Below are 13292 nucleotides of genomic sequence, written 5' to 3'. Positions count from 1 at the left end.
ACTGCATATAGTCTTTCTGACGCGCACATAAACATCACTGCAGGATGGAGACAAGAGCTGTTCCTCTAAGAGCAGAAAGCAAGCTTTGGATGAGGGAAATGTGATGCTTTTGGGGCATTAACAGCCTGTACAGGAGGGGCTGCAACCTAAGCTCAACCTAAACTCTTACCAGGCCAGAGTTTGTGTCTTAATTGCTTTCCTGAAGTACTGAGCACTCAAAGTCACCACTACCACAGCAAACACTCCCCAGCAGCGTTGTTTTCATTCGCTCTGGCAGCACTCATGGTTCTTTTGTGTTTATTTTCCTAAAACAATCCAGCAGTCCAATTTGATTCACAGGAACGCTCACAAAAAGTAAACAGCGAGCTGTGCTTTTGTGAGCACTGGTACCAGAACTGGTAGTTTTTCACAGGTGATTGATGTCGCGGTGACACAGAAGCAGGACTGCATGCAAAGAGGTGTCCCCAAACCCTACATGTAGCCTTGCTTGCCTGGCCTGCCCTTCCCAAGTGCACTGGCACTAAGAAATGTGTGCTATGTGGCCTGTTCATACCGTGCTGCGATGGGGCTTTAAGGATGCGCAGGGCAAGCTCTTCCTCTGCCGGCTGCAGGGGTCAACAAATGTACTAAGTCTTTCCTCCTGACCGGAGCTTGACTTAGAACTGCACTGGGAAGCCAAAAGAAAAAGATGTGCTGTTTTGCTGTTGGCTTTGCATCTGTCTCAGATTATATATTCTGTATGTATGAAGAACTTTCCAATGTTCTTGATTCAGTGGTGTTGTGTGCTTAGCACAGCCCGTCTCCTACCCATGTGCTATTGCTCCTCTGTTGCAGATAACACAGTGGAACTTTTTACTTCTATCCTTAGGTGGCTACTGGGCTCAGTGGAAACTGGAAGAGAAAACATTAGCAATATAGGACAGAAGCAGGTGCTGACACTGTGGTCAGATATCCAGCAGCTTCGGGTGTCTGTAACTGAAGATAGACAAATGCCTCAGTTATTTGCCAATTAGTAACACCTTCTAGGGAAACAAGGGTTTCCTCATCTGGCTATTGATCTGCACTACGCAGTTTTTAAGCATTAGCATCCTGAATGGCCTAGAACCACATTGTTGGTAGAGAGAATCTGGAAAAGAGAAAGAGTAGCACAAGAGGAGGGACTGAAGGGACTTTCTGGGGGAGCGAGGATAAGGAAGAAAAACCCAGAACACATGCAGGAACCTTGGCAGGGAAACAAAAGGGATATTGGGCTGGGATTCTGCGAAAAAGGACGGGGAGTTCTTGACAGGGCAGTGGACAGAAGGAAGCAGAAGATTTCAGGAAACCTTTAAAATGGAGGGGAACAAAAAATGGCATGCAAGGATACGAGGAGTCTCTGATAAATGCTCAGCACCTACCACAACTGGAAAGTGAATGACAGAACCCTTTTGATCTTAGAATTCAACCATCCAGATTTTATCATCATACTTATTGCCAACAAGTACCCATAAGGAGAATTGATTAAAAAAATGAAAGATATTTTATGTATTCTAAACAGGTTGCCTTTCTCTGGAAGAGAAAGAATATTTCTGCCCTTTACTGGTAAACAACAAGCAATTTTAAAATATTATTTGAGTTTACATTTTTAAACAAGTGTAACAGCTGTGTAGTTATTAAACAAAGCATTGTTTCTTTCCCCATCTCCTTATGATTCCTTGCATTGTCTATTTTTTCAGGTAGAATCCCACCCTGCAATGGGAACAAATCCAGGAGACAACAGCCAGCAGAAGGAATTTTTGTGAGGTCCCTTCTGAGAGCATTTCCCACATGACTCTGTCAAGGTATGCAATTAATATAACACCATAGGTCATATTTCCAGCCTTTCCAGATAATCTGGCATTCTCCCTGGGGTACGTGTGTCTGGTTAGCTGAGTAGGGAGGAAGAGAAAGTCTTTGATGTGCGAACCCGAGCAGCCAGGTCAAGGAACACAGTTAAAAGAAATCCTGCTTGTCCTAAAACAATATCCTAATGACAGCTAAATAAAGGCTTTTGAATTTGTAATGGGAGCTTCCATTAAAAGAAAACTTAAAAAAAAATAATGGAAAATTCCATTCCCTACTCCGGTAGAGTTTTAATGGCTGAAGCCTTCACAGCGACAGAGGGTAAACTGTGTTCCAATGCTAATGTTTGCGTGCTTATTATTCCACTGTAAGAGACTGGTAATCACTATTTGCATTTAGCTTTCTGGATCGGAGGCATATTATGCCATTTCATCTGAGTGCACCTTTTTCTTAATACTGAACAGCAAGCATTTGGTTGTAAGAATAAGACTAAAATAGCTGTTTTTACGCTTAAATGGATGAAGTTGTGCAGCTCTGAATGCTAATCAGCTGCAGGTAAAAAATGTTTCCTCTTGTGAGAGTTTGCTAAATGTGCTAGCTCGAGCTAAAAATAACCAGCTGACCTGCCCTCATCACAATAACCTTGCAGAACTTGTTTCTCCTTGCATGACTGAAGAGCAGGTGTTATAGTCATATATTTTAAGGCAGAAAGAGGTCGTTTTGCTCATCTAGAAATGGGATTAATACCAGAACACGTTTCTGTACCTGATGTGGAAAACCTGCTTTATGAAGCAGCATTTGCACATAAAAATCATTCAGATGCAAGAGTCGATTGAGGAATTCTCTGATTGTTCTTTGTAACAAACCACCACTGTATTATTATATGTGCTTAGCATTCTTGTACGTTGCTATGATACAGAGACGCTACCTTGAGGCAAAATGGTGCCAGCAGGTTACTGACCATCCAAGCAGCAGAGGGCCTGACATTCACTATCTGCTAGGAAGCGATGGGAAGGAGTTTTGGTGCTTGTCAGAGGCTGCGTCCCTGCAACGAGGCTTCTCCATGCGAGGTAAAAGCTGGTCTTGATGGAAATGGAGAGAGGCTTGCTTTCTGATCCTCACAAAGGTGCTGCAGAAAAGCAAGAGTTGGGAAATACATAAAATACAATTAAGATTGTCAGATTCAGACATATACACACTGGAATGGGCCAATAATGGATTAACAAAGAAGAAATTGCATTTAAACTAGAAAAAGGTTATCTGAAATCCCTGTTTCTCGAGTCCATTTGCCCCCCTTTCATTTCCTCATTACAGGATGACTTAGCTGCTATTTGAAAAAAGTTTCACCCTCTGTGTGCTCATTCTATTGCAGGGAATGCAGCTGCAGTTGTTTATTGCTCTTAAATACAGTGGAGATGGTACTTTGTGACTAGAAAGATGACTACACAAGAACACTGGCAACAGATTTGTTTTGAATCCTGCTCTGCAAATGATCTCTGTAAGGTGAAACTGCATTTCATTGAAAAATAGTGTCATGGATACAGGAGTACAATTTGTCTTTATCATGTTCTTTTTTTATGTGAAACTTGATAAACTTGGAAGTGAATATTTTCATACACGTCAACAATATTAAGTGGAATGCAATTTCTTTTCAGTAAAATGCTGTGGGTGCTGGAATTTAGGAAGTAAAAGATATGATCACAAAAACGGGGCTTCAAGAACCTCAAGATGTTATCTAGCCCATGCTCCTGTTAGATCCGCTGTGCCTTAGCATTGTTGAGAGAGGTTTTGCCTTGCTTTGCTCTCAGAAACATCTAATCACGATGGTTACACAATCTCCTATGACATCTGTTTGATTACTTAATAATCCCTACACCTAGAGTGGACTGGTCTAACTGAAGCTTTCCTCTGACGCCTTGCAGAAAGGCCTATGCAGTTTGGTGACCCGCTGCAGTCTACAAGACAGACACTGCCCTACACCAAGCAGAAATACCTCAAAGCCCCTACCTGACAAAGTAGCCTCCAGGAGCTTCTTCTGAATTATCAGTGAACACTGTGCAGATCCTCAGCTTACAAAGCATGACTTCTACAGCTTAGTCCGTCCAGAATGCCAGCACCCCATTTATATACTAATGTTCTGTCTTTGCAAAGACATAACACAAATAGTGTACTGCTTGCAACACAAGCCACCCACCACGTTACACAAAAAGAGACAAAGCTGATGGTAAAACCATTTAAATAATCACTTACCATTTTTAAAGAAATTGAGACTCAGACTGTGGTTTGAAGGACTGAAAATGAAGAAAAAAAAAGCATGTAAAATAAAAAATATATGTGACCATAAGCTTAAAACGAAATACTCTATTTGTCTTTTTGATTTCTGCATATTTCTCTGCATCACCTACAATCCTGACAGAATATTCTTTTGGAAAGCTGGATATATGTATTTCATTGCTTTCCTCAAGTAACTTCTTTATTCTCTAGATTCTTTCTCTCTGCTCTACATGCTGACATACAGAATGGAGACTCCCAATTCCCACTTTTCATAATGTTTTGGATTCAGTCAAACTCTCAGAACAAATCTTAACATTCTTGATGTACTTAATATTCCACATATTAAATACTATAGAAAATATTAATTACAGATACATCTAATTAAGGCTGTCATCTCTAGTGTATTCTTTGCTAGAGAACAAACAGGTCTTGTTTGGCTCCTCTGTGATGAAGGGTATCAGAAAAAAAGAGATAGGCTTTACCAGGCACAACTGTGAAGAGATGCTCCTCTTTCCCATCTTTCAGGTACATACATGTTCATGAGAGGTCCCTCTCCTACATTTTAAGTCCCAAACTATTTGTCCAATCACCAGTGCATGCGGAGAATAATGCATTCTTTCCTCTCCGTGAGTCTTCTACATCTTTGCAGAGTTAAGTGTCAGTGTATGAGCTTGTGGAGCACAACGATATCTGAACTCTTCCTACTTCTTTGCAGGTTTTAATAATTCTTAGACATTTTCCCCATAAGAGACCCTAAGCCTATTAAAGATCACATTCCCTAAAATCAAGTGTCTTGAACAGAGCAGCTGCTGAGTCTCTAAATACTAATCCCATGTAGATATAAACCCTCCTTCATATTTTCTAGAATTTTATCTGCCTCACAGAAAACTGCAAATTTTGATTAAAAATTACATGTTTGCTTAAGTTTGAAATTTCTGTTTTTCCAAGAGTGTTTAGGTACTCTTTTGAAGTTTGGGATTAAAGTTACTGGCATTTTCATTTTTTAAATTATAAAGGCAAATGACAGTCCTGACCTCTCAGTGGACATGACCTGTACTCCTTGATCCCTTCAGACTCAATAGTGGTTGCCTGTTGCCAAAGTTATTTGAGATTTCTTAGAAGAAATCTGGTATATAGCTTTGTTCAAGCGTGAACCTTCCGAGGAAAAAAGTAATATAATTCCCAGACTCAAACAGAAGCTTTCTGCAAACATGGCAAGTGTTAAAGAGATTGAATGGAAGAAAATAAAGGGTTGAAGATTTTGCAGCTCAAATTATAATTTCTTGAAAGAGAAGGGCACCTGGCCTTGGAAGTTCCATAGTCAGATACGATGGTGGTTCACATACAACATGGGGCTTAGTATGCTTTGATTTATTTCTGTGAAGAGAAACATTTTTTAAAAGCTGTAAACAAGTAACATGATAGACTAATTAGTCATGCAATACAGCACTGCTCTTCCGTAGTTTATTTTCAACAGTAATATTAATCACTACAGAGCAGATGTATTAAAGGTGACCTGAGGTTAAAACAGAGAATACAAAATAATGAAGTAGAGCAGTAGCTGATAACCTGGAGAACTTCCTGATTTATAATTCTGAGAGAGGTTGTTGTGGGTTTCTGCATCAACTTCACCCAAGTCTGTTTTCCCTTTCATCAGACGGTCTCTGATCATGGGGATGTTTACTTTGCATTAATTTTATCTGCCTTTGGAGGTAATGTAACTCTGATAAGAGCCAATTAGTTTTGCACCATCAAGAAGAACAATGAATTGTGACTTGGCAAAACAAAGATAAAATTAACCATTTGCCTAAATGGTGCTTTCTCATTGTTGTTTTCTCATAAGGCTTGTTCTGTAACGTTCAGCTCCATGAACAAAATAGCTCAGGATATGCAAGTTTACCTAAAGTAAAACATGTTCTGAAAGGAACACTACACTAATGTAGCACCACTGCCCAGTAATTCAATGCTAATTTTCCACAAGCCATTAGATCTGTCTACGGATTGTGTTTCACGCACATGAATAAGTGATGCAGTGAGAAATAAGCTAGCATTTCAGTTCTTGTGGCTAAAGCTTTTTAACTAAGAAGTAAAATGAGTTTGCTGGGAGATGCTTTTTCCATACAAATGTAACAATACTATTTTTTACAAAAATATTATTGCAAGTCTTTTGCAGAGGAGTAAGTCAAATTGCATGCTGGAGTGAAGCAAACTCAAATCAACGGACAGAAAAACTTGAAAACATTTTTGCAAAAACAACATTTATGGAGGAATCCAATATGCAACTAGATTCTCTGAATTATAACCACAGCTGTAATACAGGTAAGTTGTTATTCATATTTACAAGAACTATGAAAAGAACTAAGCATTTTAGATGTTAGTTTAGCGTAGCGTCATATTTATAAATGGCATTGGGGGAGGCATACACCAAAACACAGATTTCCTAGCAAGTTATTGGAATGTGTGTCAACCATTTTATTTTTTTTAATAGAGAAAATGGAGAAGACAGATAAAGGGAGATTCTTCCAAATGTAATTAGGAGCAGTAAATGGTAACTAGTAAGAATAACACGGTTTCTGTCCTTGTCAAGTTGGATGAAAAAGGTGAAACTGGAGTTCACAATCCTTAGAAAGTAAAGGGTGGAAATTAACAATAACAGGTACACTTCAGTAGACTCAGAGATTTGGTTGATACAATCATAGTGGTGTACGGAAATCTAAGAAAAAAAAGATCAACCTAAGGAATAAATAAATAAATAATATAAAAAGACCCTGGGGGAAAAAAAGGGAAAAAAAATGTAAGCAGAAGACATACTTCCTCAGATAAATGATATTAAACAAATGTATAAGCACACATATACATTATCCCAAAGCAGAGGAAATATAGTAAGAGTAGAAAGAAACATACCAGCCTAAATCATGAATTCCTCAATAAACTCAAAAATCTGAAGGAAATATATGATGAAAGAAAGGGAAGAAAATGGAAACTGGGTTAACTTGTAATTATCAGAATAAAAGAACACAGATATGCAGGGCAAAAAACAGGAACACAAAATAAATGTAAATAAAAAGAGAAACCAAAGGTAACAAGAAATAATTTCACAAGCAATAATAAGGTGATGAGCAAGCAAAATATTGGTCTGTTATTGAACAAAGAGGGTCAACATCCTTTAAGTCTTCTTTAATTAAATGTCTTTACTAAGAAAACCAACTGATAGAAAAGGCCTAGAAAATTAATACCAGGAACAGAGGAGTAAGTTTTCAATTTTAGATGAACTTCATCATCAAATACATAAAGACCTGAGCAACACAATTGAAAAACTTATCAAGTATATTTAGAAATTTATGAAAGACAGAGTACTTTCTACGAGACTGGAAAACAAAAAGTACACATAATGCCTATGTTCAAAAAATAATAACGAAAGAGAGCTGATAAACTCTAGAACTGTTATAAACTTTACTGTTCAGGATAATTATGATATAAAGCAAAGGAACAATCTTTAGGATACAGAACTGTATTTCTAAAAACAAATAAGCAAAAACAAGATGCAGACAACTGAAGTTTTTACAAAGAACTTAGTGTCAAATGAATTTATTTTCCTTTATAAAAGGCCTTGCTCTTACAGGAAAATAAACTTTTTTTCCTAAACTTGGTGCAATGAAGAAATCCCACTGACCAGCATTATTTTACATGGAAGCAGGGCAAACATGGTCCAGCTGAAACTGCCATAAACGTGTGCAAACTGTTACACAATATACCTTAAAAAAATGTATTTTTCACTGGCAAAATAAAGGGACATAACAAATGTAAAGGTGGCCTGTCTCATATTCCAGTCAATGCTTTGTGCAGCCTGGATGGTTGAATAGAGAGTTATAAAGAGAATTACTGTACCTGAGGAAAAGACAGTCCTAGAAGGAACTGCCTGGAGGACAAGATCAGAACTCAGAAGGTGTTGACAAATTACCAGGAAAACCTGAGAAAAAGGTGAAATACAGTGGTGAAAGTGAAAACATCACGCTTGGGCAAAAAGAGTGCAAAAATACGCAATGTTTAGGTAATGTTACTTTGAAACAAGAGCTAAGAGATATATGCTATTAAAAGGTGAGTATGAGTTAGCAATATCACGCTGCTATGAAAAGGCCAAACATCACACTGAAATCAATTAACAGCAACAGACTGCAGACCTGGCACAACATTCCTACTCTGCTCTGATGGATCGATTAACCCACCTCCCAAGGTTGCATCTTTATAACAGAGTACTACATAGTACTCTGTTATAATATTTGCATTAGTTCATCAGAACAACTATCACTGTGAATCTTTGTGGTGTCGATTTAAGGCCAAAATTCTGAGAAAGGCCTAAATTATCCAACTACTGCAGAATTCAAACAGGTTTGGATGCTGATGGTTTCAGAGAAGTTCCTGGAATGCTGCTGCTTTGTATATCGACAACCCAGTGGAACCATAACTCAACAACAAAAAAAGTCACTTTTGAAAGTATCAGAATATTTTAGTAATTAATACTTGCATTAGCACAGATATTTTTTACTTAATTACTTCTGTTTGCGATATATTCCTATAGCCCAATTCACAGTCCAGACTTTTTTCATTTGGGAATCTCCTTTTGTGTAACGATTACTACACTTTGGTCTAGTTTTTCTTTCATTAAAGCCTGCATTTCTCTGATAAATGCCACTGCTTCAATTAGACATTTCCTCCCCTTTATCTTCTGTATTTGTAACGAGTTTGGAAATGGCCAAGTCCATCATTATTAGAAGAGCCATTGTCTCTCATTTTTAGTGTGTTATTTTTCAAAAAAAAATAATATAGGAATTAAACTTATTTTTCACAAGTTCTTTGAATTTTTATGTATTAGAAACTTTCATATCTTCAAAATAGTCCTGAGAGCAGTAATAGCTTAAACTAGTAAAGAAAAGTTACATTGCATAGCAATTATTGAATACAACTAATTAATTCACTTTAGAAATGGTAGCTAAAAAAATGCAAAATTCACCCAAAAAACTATGACAGGCTTTATTTTGACATTAAATATTTCCATTTAATAGGCAGATTAGGTCTCTTACAGTTCCTTATTTCCATAATAGAGAACAGAGGATTACATGGAATGGATAGCCTAAGCTAAGAGCAGTGATCTGGGCAGAAGATAACGGTTTCGTAGAAGTCTTTCCATACTGAAGTTTCAGCATGAGAAGAGAAAGCTGTTCTTCTAGAACACAGACTAATTTTTGTTTTTGTTTTTGTTTTTTCCTAAATTTCAATCAGAGCCATGGAAAATGAGTCTGCTCAAAGAATGAGGCTTTTTATTAGAACATCTGGAAATCTATTTGAAGATGTGTGCCTCTGGAGGAAATCTGCAGTACGGGAAAAGGTAAGTACACAGGGAGAAAATTGGAAACCCATTTTGCTGATCTGAGCTGAATTTACCTTTTTGACGATTTCTGAGTATCGATGACAAGTTCCTAACACTTCCTAGAATCATTCTAGTGTGAAGTCAGAGAGTTTGCATGTTAACAGAATGACATTTAGGGGAAAAAGCAAGACAGAGGAAAAAACACAGTAGTATTTAAAATAACTTGGTAGTTATTTTTAAACAATTAGCTGTTCTATGGATATTTGTGCCTTCTCTAGCTAACCTAGTTTTAAAAAAAAATCACTCTGTTCTTCATGTAGTAGAGAATATACTGCAACTTCAGCTGTGGAACCAGTAGAGTGTCATGTTGTTTTGAGGAGTCATAGTAGTGACAGAACAAAAAGAGTTGTTATTAATATTAATGTTAAAATAGTTACGACCTGTAACTGGAGTGCTTTATAATGAGAGTGCCTTAAACTACGGAGTCACCATCCCTGGGGGTGTTCAAGGAAAGGTTGGACGTGGTGCTTAGGGACATAGTTTAGTGGGTGACATTGGTGGTAGGGGGATGGTTGGACCAGGTGATCTTGGAGGTCTTTTCCAACCTTAATGATTCTATGAGAGGGCATTCGTGTAAGGGAATAACTAACTTTCTGAATCAGGAAAAGAGATGTTAGAAATGCTGGTAATGAAGCCCTTTTGAGCCAGAAGCCTGTGAGTTCAGGATTTTGAAATTTTCATGGCAAAAAATAAATAAATAAACAAACAAACAAGTGAGTGAACTCAGGGGTGTGCTATTCTATACGGAAAGTCTTTAAAATGCATTGGAACCAAACTTGCTAACCTTGAGATTCCTCATGTTTTACAACACCACTGCAAAAGCCTGCAGCATTGAGTATGCAATAGGATAGAGAACAGCCGCCGTGATTACTCTTGTTGGTCTCGCAGTCTAATAGCTGTTGTGGTTTAACCCGGCTGGCAGCTAAACACCACACAGCCGTTCGCTCACCCTCCCCCCTCCCTCTCTGGGATGGGGGAGAGAAACGGGAAAGTGAAGCCTGTGAGTTGAGATAAAGACAGTTTATTAAGACAGGAAAATAATAATAACAATAATAATAATAATAGTGATAATGGTAATAGTATTAACAATAATAATGTGTAAGAAAACAAGTGATGCACAATGCAATTGCTCACCACCCGCTGACCGATGCCCAGCCTATTCCCGAGCAGCCGGCCCCCCCACCCCGGCCAGCCACCCCTATATATTGTTTAGCATGACGTCAGATGGTATGGAATACCCCTTTGGCCAGTTTGGGTCAGCTGTCCTGGGTCTGTCCCCTCCCAGCTCCTGCTGCACCCCCAGCCTGCTCGCTGGCAGGACAGAGCGAGAAGCCGAAAAGTCCTTGGCCTGGTGTAAGCACTGCTCTGCAACAATTAAAACATCAGCATGTTATCAGCGCTCTTCTCATCCTAATCCAAAACATAGCACCCTACCAGCTACTATGAGCTACTTAACTCTGTCCTAACTGGAACCAGGACAATAGCTTAGTTGGTTGTAATGAAAAAAACAGAATTTTGAAGAGAAAGATATTTCATGATTGCACATAAGGAGTTAAGGACAAAAGCAGATTGCATAGCCTGACTTGACTTCAATTGCCTTAAGTGAGGTAAAAGGTAGGAAAGCAGAGCTTGTCTTAGGTCAAGTTGGTGGAAGACCTTCACCTCTTGGAAGAGATGTCTTTTCCCTTAACAGTCTTGTTTGAGACATGGTACATTTACATGCATTCTTAAGAACTGTTATGTGCCTATAACGAGTAAAGAAAGACCATTTTTAAGCATTCAGAGCTTAAGAATAAGAAGAATAGAGCATATTTTACAGAGCTGTCAGAATTTAGGCATCAATCCCCCACTGACCAGACTTTGGTAATGGAATACATCTAGCTAAATTTACAGAAACACCAAAAACTATGTAAGATTTTAGGAACCTAACGTGTTAGTTTGGTGCTCATGTTCCACTAGTCCACATAGATTGTGCACAGTCCGCTAGGCCTTTTTCAAAAGGAGTAATAATTAAAGTTAAAGCACATATTACTGTATTAACTTATTAAATAGAGAATGTCCTTACTTTATTTAAAGCATTTATATTCTGCGCCTGAGATGTGAGGATTTCAGTGGTCATCCACAGAGAATTTCTAACTCAAAATGGAAAAAAATTATGTAAATGGCTTGGGCTACTTGTATTCTCTTGGTCCTTGCATCAATCTGTAATACTCCTTAGAGTCATCATGAATCTCAATTAGACAAAGGTTTTGAGTTGGATACACAACACTGCATTTTGAAATGACAGATATAGCTTCCCCAAAAGCAGTCTTATGAAGATTACTTAAATGAAAAAAAAAAAAAAGGAAAATCAGAGATTGTCAGTATTATCAGAAAAAAAAAAGTCACATAAAAGGATTGGATGCAATTGCAATGGAGACAGCGACACAGTTTCTTAGACTCTCAGCTAATCCCTAAACACTTAGTCCCTTCTGAAAGCAATATTATGCTTTCAAATATTTAGCTCTTTTTAGCAATACTGAACATCATTCAAAGTATATTAAGTCTGAATTACTGTCCCAAAAGGAGTCTATGAGTTGTGGCAAGTATCAGGCAAGTATCTCTCAAGCTTTTGGTGGCGCTATATCATCAAATTAATCTTCATCTCTATAAACACAGAATACAGGACTTCTTTCAAACTTTGTGACTGTCATGTATACTGATGTTTAGCTTTTATGTTTGCATAAAAATGTTGACATTGCCCTTTTTCTGCAAATACTTTTCTCTATTAGATATGGTCATGTTAAAAACAAACAAAGAAAACAAAACAAAACAAAACACTTTTGTTAGGCTGCCTCCAAGTAAAACAGTGCCCATGTTTTATTAGTTACTAACCAGAGCTCTGCCTTATCTTCAGTAGAATAGGCTGAGTACTTTGATGTAACCAAAAGTAGAGTCACAGTAATCCAATATCAAAAGTTATCCATAATGTCATCTGGGCTCACAGAGGAACTCTCAATTGAGATCTTTAGCATCAACAGTAAAAACACGCCAGCAGGTGGAAAACACTGCACAAGGAGAATGGTAAGCATGAAAATGACATTTAAGACTAAGCTGGGGACTTTTTCCAATCAACTCTAAACCAAACAGCTAGCATATGGTACACCCTGCATATGGATTAGACAGAGCATACAGACATCTGTTCCCACCTCACTTACAGGTGCTGGAGTTAGTGAGCCTGATCTGGCCACAGCTGAAGTCACTGAATGTGTTTTCACAGCCATTGATTACAGCAGGATGGGATTGTTTGCTATTGAATCAATTAAAAGCAACATTAAAAAGTTTACAGTTTCCTTCTTTTTAATTCCTTCTCTAGTCTCTGCTTTCAAAGTATAGTAAGTTAATACTCCTCAACCTAACTTTGAACATTTTCTTTTAGTTCTGCTTCTTGCCTTTCTATTCACTTGTATTTCTCAGCTACCTGCTTTGCATTTCTTATTTTTCCTCAGGTATCATCAACTTAGATTATTTCATAGAGTCACAGAGTAACAGAATGGTTTGGGTTGGAAGAGACCTTAAAGATCATCCAGTTCCAACCCCCTGCCATGGGCAGGGACACCTTCCACCAGACCAGGTTGCCCAAAGCCCCATCCAGCCTGGCCTTGGACACCTCCAGGGATGGGGCATCCACAGCTTCTCCTGGCATCCAGTTCCAGTGCTTCACCATCCTCTGAGTAAAGAATTTCTTCCTAATATCTAATCTAAATCTACCCTCTTTTAGTTTAAAGCC

The 13292-nt window shown here is 38.1% G+C and overlaps 1 long non-coding RNA gene across 1 annotated transcript; it reads left to right on the top strand.

The window, feature by feature from the left end:
* The first annotated feature begins 1694 nt into the window (after positions 1–1694).
* Positions 1695–13086, top strand: LOC125183275 (uncharacterized). Its single transcript, XR_010829163.1, has 5 exons — positions 1695–1820; positions 2741–2891; positions 3194–3319; positions 6259–6414; positions 9376–13086. It is a non-coding gene; the product is annotated as an uncharacterized lncRNA (long non-coding RNA).
* The last annotated feature ends 206 nt before the right edge of the window (positions 13087–13292 follow it).

The sequence above is a fragment of the Anser cygnoides genome, chromosome 2, assembly GCF_040182565.1.
Source record: "Anser cygnoides isolate HZ-2024a breed goose chromosome 2, Taihu_goose_T2T_genome, whole genome shotgun sequence".
Taxonomy (NCBI): Eukaryota; Metazoa; Chordata; class Aves; order Anseriformes; family Anatidae; genus Anser; species Anser cygnoides.
The sequence above is the reverse complement of the archived record's forward strand: the minus strand, read 5'-3'. Positions and strand labels throughout refer to the sequence as shown.